The sequence below is a fragment of the Triturus cristatus genome, chromosome 4_1 (genome assembly GCF_964204655.1).
Source record: "Triturus cristatus chromosome 4_1, aTriCri1.1, whole genome shotgun sequence".
Lineage (NCBI taxonomy): Eukaryota > Metazoa > Chordata > Amphibia > Caudata > Salamandridae > Triturus > Triturus cristatus.
Genome location: NC_140585.1, coordinates 106,466,237 through 106,473,736, shown reverse-complemented (window position 1 = coordinate 106,473,736; position 7,500 = coordinate 106,466,237). Strand labels below are relative to the sequence as shown.

At 44.9% G+C, this 7,500-nt stretch overlaps 15 non-coding genes across 15 annotated transcripts; all 15 read left to right on the top strand.

Moving 5' to 3' along the window:
* The first annotated feature begins 330 nt into the window (after window positions 1-330).
* On the top strand, window positions 331-416 carry TRNAY-GUA (transfer RNA tyrosine (anticodon GUA)). The gene is given in 2 exon segments: window positions 331-367; window positions 381-416. It is a non-coding gene; the product is annotated as a tRNA-Tyr (tRNA).
* A 129-nt stretch (window positions 417-545) lies between these two features.
* Window positions 546-617, top strand: TRNAA-CGC (transfer RNA alanine (anticodon CGC)). Its single transcript has one exon. It is a non-coding gene; the product is annotated as a tRNA-Ala (tRNA).
* Window positions 618-1,046: 429 nt separating this feature from the next.
* Window positions 1,047-1,118, top strand: TRNAA-UGC (transfer RNA alanine (anticodon UGC)). Its single transcript has one exon. It is a non-coding gene; the product is annotated as a tRNA-Ala (tRNA).
* A 768-nt stretch (window positions 1,119-1,886) lies between these two features.
* Window positions 1,887-1,972, top strand: TRNAY-GUA (transfer RNA tyrosine (anticodon GUA)). The gene is given in 2 exon segments: window positions 1,887-1,923; window positions 1,937-1,972. It is a non-coding gene; the product is annotated as a tRNA-Tyr (tRNA).
* A 129-nt stretch (window positions 1,973-2,101) lies between these two features.
* Window positions 2,102-2,173, top strand: TRNAA-CGC (transfer RNA alanine (anticodon CGC)). The gene has a single exon. It is a non-coding gene; the product is annotated as a tRNA-Ala (tRNA).
* Window positions 2,174-2,602: 429 nt separating this feature from the next.
* On the top strand, window positions 2,603-2,674 carry TRNAA-UGC (transfer RNA alanine (anticodon UGC)). Its single transcript has one exon. It is a non-coding gene; the product is annotated as a tRNA-Ala (tRNA).
* A 768-nt stretch (window positions 2,675-3,442) lies between these two features.
* On the top strand, window positions 3,443-3,528 carry TRNAY-GUA (transfer RNA tyrosine (anticodon GUA)). Its single transcript is given in 2 exon segments — window positions 3,443-3,479; window positions 3,493-3,528. It is a non-coding gene; the product is annotated as a tRNA-Tyr (tRNA).
* Window positions 3,529-3,657: 129 nt separating this feature from the next.
* TRNAA-CGC (transfer RNA alanine (anticodon CGC)) lies at window positions 3,658-3,729 on the top strand. The gene has a single exon. It is a non-coding gene; the product is annotated as a tRNA-Ala (tRNA).
* Window positions 3,730-4,158: 429 nt separating this feature from the next.
* Window positions 4,159-4,230, top strand: TRNAA-UGC (transfer RNA alanine (anticodon UGC)). The gene has a single exon. It is a non-coding gene; the product is annotated as a tRNA-Ala (tRNA).
* A 768-nt stretch (window positions 4,231-4,998) lies between these two features.
* TRNAY-GUA (transfer RNA tyrosine (anticodon GUA)) lies at window positions 4,999-5,084 on the top strand. The gene is given in 2 exon segments: window positions 4,999-5,035; window positions 5,049-5,084. It is a non-coding gene; the product is annotated as a tRNA-Tyr (tRNA).
* Window positions 5,085-5,213: 129 nt separating this feature from the next.
* Window positions 5,214-5,285, top strand: TRNAA-CGC (transfer RNA alanine (anticodon CGC)). The gene has a single exon. It is a non-coding gene; the product is annotated as a tRNA-Ala (tRNA).
* Window positions 5,286-5,714: 429 nt separating this feature from the next.
* TRNAA-UGC (transfer RNA alanine (anticodon UGC)) lies at window positions 5,715-5,786 on the top strand. Its single transcript has one exon. It is a non-coding gene; the product is annotated as a tRNA-Ala (tRNA).
* Window positions 5,787-6,554: 768 nt separating this feature from the next.
* Window positions 6,555-6,640, top strand: TRNAY-GUA (transfer RNA tyrosine (anticodon GUA)). Its single transcript is given in 2 exon segments — window positions 6,555-6,591; window positions 6,605-6,640. It is a non-coding gene; the product is annotated as a tRNA-Tyr (tRNA).
* A 129-nt stretch (window positions 6,641-6,769) lies between these two features.
* Window positions 6,770-6,841, top strand: TRNAA-CGC (transfer RNA alanine (anticodon CGC)). Its single transcript has one exon. It is a non-coding gene; the product is annotated as a tRNA-Ala (tRNA).
* Window positions 6,842-7,270: 429 nt separating this feature from the next.
* Window positions 7,271-7,342, top strand: TRNAA-UGC (transfer RNA alanine (anticodon UGC)). The gene has a single exon. It is a non-coding gene; the product is annotated as a tRNA-Ala (tRNA).
* Window positions 7,343-7,500: the final 158 nt, after the last annotated feature.

Here is a 7,500-nt window from a genome sequence, read left to right as displayed (position 1 = left end):
CTTTCTGTCATTTCTTTCATGGTTCCGCGCAGCCATCCATTTGCCACCAATGCTGCCCAAGGTCTTTGTATCAAAGTTCCTTTCCTTTCTGTAAAATTGAAATTTGGAGCACCCCTGCTTATCCCCAAGCCAAGACAGAACATGAACTTTGGTCTGAAATCCTCCTTTGGGGTGATAAGACGTACCTTACAGTGTGCTCTAAGAACTGGTGACTTTGAGAGGGAGCTGCAGGTAATGTTCATGATTTTCATCGATCTGCTCCTGATCCCCACCCCCACAACCTTTCTTGAGCGAGAGATAATTACAGCGCTGAAAGATACTTCAGCCACTCCTTCGATAGCTCAGTTGGTAGAGCGGAGGACTGTAGCATAAAGTCAGACATCCTTAGGTCGCTGGTTCAAATCCGGCTCGAAGGATTTTTTGCTTCGATTTCCATATCTTTCACTTTTATTCAAACAATACCTTCCATTGATTATGATCGAGACTTTGCAGTCCCTGGGTTTCAGGGATTCCTTGCATCCATCAAACAGCTCGAGGGCAAAAGTGGGGATGTAGCTCAGTGGTAGAGCGCATGCTTCGCATGTATGAGGTCCCGGGTTCAATCCCCGGCATCTCCAGGAGCCTCTGTTCCTTATCTTGGCTTTTTTCCAGAAGGCTAGCCTGCCATCATGCAGAAAGAAGAAGTTTGTCATGCAGTTGGGGTGAGAGCCCCACTTAAATAGTCAGACATTTGCTTTGGAAAAATCTTTGAACTAGGCATAGTTTGCGCATTTCAAGAAAATCGGAGAATTTTGCATTCCAAAAGAAGGAAATAAATGCCCTCTCTGAGGATCGAACTCAGGACCTTCAGATTATGAGACTGACGCGCTGCCTACTGCGCTAAGAAGACTGTATATAGGCATCTGTACATAAGACCATGAAGATCATCCAGGTACAAGGCTGAAGGATTTTCCTGACTGACATTGTATACTGCAGAGTCGAATGGGGTGATGTGGCCGTCGGTTCAATGCAGGGTTTCCAATCATACAGTCAAACCTTGCAGAAGTGGGGATGTAGCTCAGTGGTAGAGCGCATGCTTTGCATGTATGAGGCCCCGGGTTCAATCCCCGGCATCTCCAGACTTTTGCCATGCTTACCTTGGATTTTGGGCCGAAAGCTAGGCTGGCATCATGATGAAGGAAGAGATATGTCCTCCAACCGGGATGAGGACCCCGCTTAATCTGTCAGACGTTTGCCTTGAAAAATCCCATGAAATGGGGCTATCTCATTTTTGATGATTATAGATCAAAAGAATCCTACTTGTTGAAGACATCAAAGTGATGATTCATCTTGACAACCATAATGCTTTGATGATAGAAATCTGTCGCATCTCTCTTGATCATTGGTAAGGGTTCTTCTTCTAAACCAGAGACTCTTTACAGTAGCTTTTAGAAAAACGGAATATTTTGTTTATCTCAATCACCTTCAATCTACAGATTTTTCCGTTCTCTTTCCTTTTGAAAATGCATCCAAAATGCACGTTCTTGATGCTGGGTGCGTAGTAATGACTCCCATAACTTTCTGTCATTTCTTTCATGGTTCCGCGCAGCCATCCATTTGCCACCAATGCTGCCCAAGGTCTTTGTATCAAAGTTCCTTTCCTTTCTGTAAAATTGAAATTTGGAGCACCCCTGCTTATCCCCAAGCCAAGACAGAACATGAACTTTGGTCTGAAATCCTCCTTTGGGGTGATAAGACGTACCTTACAGTGTGCTCTAAGAACTGGTGACTTTGAGAGGGAGCTGCAGGTAATGTTCATGATTTTCATCGATCTGCTCCTGATCCCCACCCCCACAACCTTTCTTGAGCGAGAGATAATTACAGCGCTGAAAGATACTTCAGCCACTCCTTCGATAGCTCAGTTGGTAGAGCGGAGGACTGTAGCATAAAGTCAGACATCCTTAGGTCGCTGGTTCAAATCCGGCTCGAAGGATTTTTTGCTTCGATTTCCATATCTTTCACTTTTATTCAAACAATACCTTCCATTGATTATGATCGAGACTTTGCAGTCCCTGGGTTTCAGGGATTCCTTGCATCCATCAAACAGCTCGAGGGCAAAAGTGGGGATGTAGCTCAGTGGTAGAGCGCATGCTTCGCATGTATGAGGTCCCGGGTTCAATCCCCGGCATCTCCAGGAGCCTCTGTTCCTTATCTTGGCTTTTTTCCAGAAGGCTAGCCTGCCATCATGCAGAAAGAAGAAGTTTGTCATGCAGTTGGGGTGAGAGCCCCACTTAAATAGTCAGACATTTGCTTTGGAAAAATCTTTGAACTAGGCATAGTTTGCGCATTTCAAGAAAATCGGAGAATTTTGCATTCCAAAAGAAGGAAATAAATGCCCTCTCTGAGGAACGAACTCAGGACCTTCAGATTATGAGACTGACGCGCTGCCTACTGCGCTAAGAAGGCTGTATATAGGCATCTGTACATAAGACCATGAAGATCATCCAGGTACAAGGCTGAAGGATTTTCCTGACTGACATTGTATACTGCAGAGTCGAATGGGGTGATGTGGCCGTCGGTTCAATGCAGGGTTTCCAATCATACAGTCAAACCTTGCAGAAGTGGGGATGTAGCTCAGTGGTAGAGCGCATGCTTTGCATGTATGAGGCCCCGGGTTCAATCCCCGGCATCTCCAGACTTTTGCCATGCTTACCTTGGATTTTGGGCCGAAAGCTAGGCTGGCATCATGATGAAGGAAGAGATATGTCCTCCAACCGGGATGAGGACCCCGCTTAATCTGTCAGACGTTTGCCTTGAAAAATCCCATGAAATGGGGCTATCTCATTTTTGATGATTATAGATCAAAAGAATCCTACTTGTTGAAGACATCAAAGTGATGATTCATCTTGACAACCATAATGCTTTGATGATAGAAATCTGTCGCATCTCTCTTGATCATTGGTAAGGGTTCTTCTTCTAAACCAGAGACTCTTTACAGTAGCTTTTAGAAAAACGGAATATTTTGTTTATCTCAATCACCTTCAATCTACAGATTTTTCCGTTCTCTTTCCTTTTGAAAATGCATCCAAAATGCACGTTCTTGATGCTGGGTGCGTAGTAATGACTCCCATAACTTTCTGTCATTTCTTTCATGGTTCCGCGCAGCCATCCATTTGCCACCAATGCTGCCCAAGGTCTTTGTATCAAAGTTCCTTTCCTTTCTGTAAAATTGAAATTTGGAGCACCCCTGCTTATCCCCAAGCCAAGACAGAACATGAACTTTGGTCTGAAATCCTCCTTTGGGGTGATAAGACGTACCTTACAGTGTGCTCTAAGAACTGGTGACTTTGAGAGGGAGCTGCAGGTAATGTTCATGATTTTCATCGATCTGCTCCTGATCCCCACCCCCACAACCTTTCTTGAGCGAGAGATAATTACAGCGCTGAAAGATACTTCAGCCACTCCTTCGATAGCTCAGTTGGTAGAGCGGAGGACTGTAGCATAAAGTCAGACATCCTTAGGTCGCTGGTTCAAATCCGGCTCGAAGGATTTTTTGCTTCGATTTCCATATCTTTCACTTTTATTCAAACAATACCTTCCATTGATTATGATCGAGACTTTGCAGTCCCTGGGTTTCAGGGATTCCTTGCATCCATCAAACAGCTCGAGTGCAAAAGTGGGGATGTAGCTCAGTGGTAGAGCGCATGCTTCGCATGTATGAGGTCCCGGGTTCAATCCCCGGCATCTCCAGGAGCCTCTGTTCCTTATCTTGGCTTTTTTCCAGAAGGCTAGCCTGCCATCATGCAGAAAGAAGAAGTTTGTCATGCAGTTGGGGTGAGAGCCCCACTTAAATAGTCAGACATTTGCTTTGGAAAAATCTTTGAACTAGGCATAGTTTGCGCATTTCAAGAAAATCGGAGAATTTTGCATTCCAAAAGAAGGAAATAAATGCCCTCTCTGAGGATCGAACTCAGGACCTTCAGATTATGAGACTGACGCGCTGCCTACTGCGCTAAGAAGGCTGTATATAGGCATCTGTACATAAGACCATGAAGATCATCCAGGTACAAGGCTGAAGGATTTTCCTGACTGACATTGTATACTGCAGAGTCGAATGGGGTGATGTGGCCGTCGGTTCAATGCAGGGTTTCCAATCATACAGTCAAACCTTGCAGAAGTGGGGATGTAGCTCAGTGGTAGAGCGCATGCTTTGCATGTATGAGGCCCCGGGTTCAATCCCCGGCATCTCCAGACTTTTGCCATGCTTACCTTGGATTTTGGGCCGAAAGCTAGGCTGGCATCATGATGAAGGAAGAGATATGTCCTCCAACCGGGATGAGGACCCCGCTTAATCTGTCAGACGTTTGCCTTGAAAAATCCCATGAAATGGGGCTATCTCATTTTTGATGATTATAGATCAAAAGAATCCTACTTGTTGAAGACATCAAAGTGATGATTCATCTTGACAACCATAATGCTTTGATGATAGAAATCTGTTGCATCTCTCTTGATCATTGGTAAGGGTTCTTCTTCTAAACCAGAGACTCTTTACAGTAGCTTTTAGAAAAACGGAATATTTTGTTTATCTCAATCACCTTCAATCTACAGATTTTTCCGTTCTCTTTCCTTTTGAAAATGCATCCAAAATGCACGTTCTTGATGCTGGGTGCGTAGTAATGACTCCCATAACTTTCTGTCATTTCTTTCATGGTTCCGCGCAGCCATCCATTTGCCACCAATGCTGCCCAAGGTCTTTGTATCAAAGTTCCTTTCCTTTCTGTAAAATTGAAATTTGGAGCACCCCTGCTTATCCCCAAGCCAAGACAGAACATGAACTTTGGTCTGAAATCCTCCTTTGGGGTGATAAGACGTACCTTACAGTGTGCTCTAAGAACTGGTGACTTTGAGAGGGAGCTGCAGGTAATGTTCATGATTTTCATCGATCTGCTCCTGATCCCCACCCCCACAACCTTTCTTGAGCGAGAGATAATTACAGCGCTGAAAGATACTTCAGCCACTCCTTCGATAGCTCAGTTGGTAGAGCGGAGGACTGTAGCATAAAGTCAGACATCCTTAGGTCGCTGGTTCAAATCCGGCTCGAAGGATTTTTTGCTTCGATTTCCATATATTTCACTTTTATTCAAACAATACCTTCCATTGATTATGATCGAGACTTTGCAGTCCCTGGGTTTCAGGGATTCCTTGCATCCATCAAACAGCTCGAGGGCAAAAGTGGGGATGTAGCTCAGTGGTAGAGCGCATGCTTCGCATGTATGAGGTCCCGGGTTCAATCCCCGGCATCTCCAGGAGCCTCTGTTCCTTATCTTGGCTTTTTTCCAGAAGGCTAGCCTGCCATCATGCAGAAAGAAGAAGTTTGTCATGCAGTTGGGGTGAGAGCCCCACTTAAATAGTCAGACATTTGCTTTGGAAAAATCTTTGAACTAGGCATAGTTTGCGCATTTCAAGAAAATCGGAGAATTTTGCATTCCAAAAGAAGGAAATAAATGCCCTCTCTGAGGATCGAACTCAGGACCTTCAGATTATGAGACTGACGCGCTGCCTACTGCGCTAAGAAGACTGTATATAGGCATCTGTACATAAGACCATGAAGATCATCCAGGTACAAGGCTGAAGGATTTTCCTGACTGACATTGTATACTGCAGAGTCGAATGGGGTGATGTGGCCGTCGGTTCAATGCAGGGTTTCCAATCATACAGTCAAACCTTGCAGAAGTGGGGATGTAGCTCAGTGGTAGAGCGCATGCTTTGCATGTATGAGGCCCCGGGTTCAATCCCCGGCATCTCCAGACTTTTGCCATGCTTACCTTGGATTTTGGGCCGAAAGCTAGGCTGGCATCATGATGAAGGAAGAGATATGTCCTCCAACCGGGATGAGGACCCCGCTTAATCTGTCAGACGTTTGCCTTGAAAAATCCCATGAAATGGGGCTATCTCATTTTTGATGATTATAGATCAAAAGAATCCTACTTGTTGAAGACATCAAAGTGATGATTCATCTTGACAACCATAATGCTTTGATGATAGAAATCTGTCGCATCTCTCTTGATCATTGGTAAGGGTTCTTCTTCTAAACCAGAGACTCTTTACAGTAGCTTTTAGAAAAACGGAATATTTTGTTTATCTCAATCACCTTCAATCTACAGATTTTTCCGTTCTCTTTCCTTTTGAAAATGCATCCAAAATGCACGTTCTTGATGCTGGGTGCGTAGTAATGACTCCCATAACTTTCTGTCATTTCTTTCATGGTTCCGCGCAGCCATCCATTTGCCACCAATGCTGCCCAAGGTCTTTGTATCAAAGTTCCTTTCCTTTCTGTAAAATTGAAATTTGGAGCACCCCTGCTTATCCCCAAGCCAAGACAGAACATGAACTTTGGTCTGAAATCCTCCTTTGGGGTGATAAGACGTACCTTACAGTGTGCTCTAAGAACTGGTGACTTTGAGAGGGAGCTGCAGGTAATGTTCATGATTTTCATCGATCTGCTCCTGATCCCCACCCCCACAACCTTTCTTGAGCGAGAGATAATTACAGCGCTGAAAGATACTTCAGCCACTCCTTCGATAGCTCAGTTGGTAGAGCGGAGGACTGTAGCATAAAGTCAGACATCCTTAGGTCGCTGGTTCAAATCCGGCTCGAAGGATTTTTTGCTTCGATTTCCATATCTTTCACTTTTATTCAAACAATACCTTCCATTGATTATGATCGAGACTTTGCAGTCCCTGGGTTTCAGGGATTCCTTGCATCCATCAAACAGCTCGAGTGCAAAAGTGGGGATGTAGCTCAGTGGTAGAGCGCATGCTTCGCATGTATGAGGTCCCGGGTTCAATCCCCGGCATCTCCAGGAGCCTCTGTTCCTTATCTTGGCTTTTTTCCAGAAGGCTAGCCTGCCATCATGCAGAAAGAAGAAGTTTGTCATGCAGTTGGGGTGAGAGCCCCACTTAAATAGTCAGACATTTGCTTTGGAAAAATCTTTGAACTAGGCATAGTTTGCGCATTTCAAGAAAATCGGAGAATTTTGCATTCCAAAAGAAGGAAATAAATGCCCTCTCTGAGGATCGAACTCAGGACCTTCAGATTATGAGACTGACGCGCTGCCTACTGCGCTAAGAAGGCTGTATATAGGCATCTGTACATAAGACCATGAAGATCATCCAGGTACAAGGCTGAAGGATTTTCCTGACTGACATTGTATACTGCAGAGTCGAATGGGGTGATGTGGCCGTCGGTTCAATGCAGGGTTTCCAATCATACAGTCAAACCTTGCAGAAGTGGGGATGTAGCTCAGTGGTAGAGCGCATGCTTTGCATGTATGAGGCCCCGGGTTCAATCCCCGGCATCTCCAGACTTTTGCCATGCTTACCTTGGATTTTGGGCCGAAAGCTAGGCTGGCATCATGATGAAGGAAGAGATATGTCCTCCAACCGGGATGAGGACCCCGCTTAATCTGTCAGACGTTTGCCTTGAAAAATCCCATGAAATGGGGCTATCTCATTTTTGATG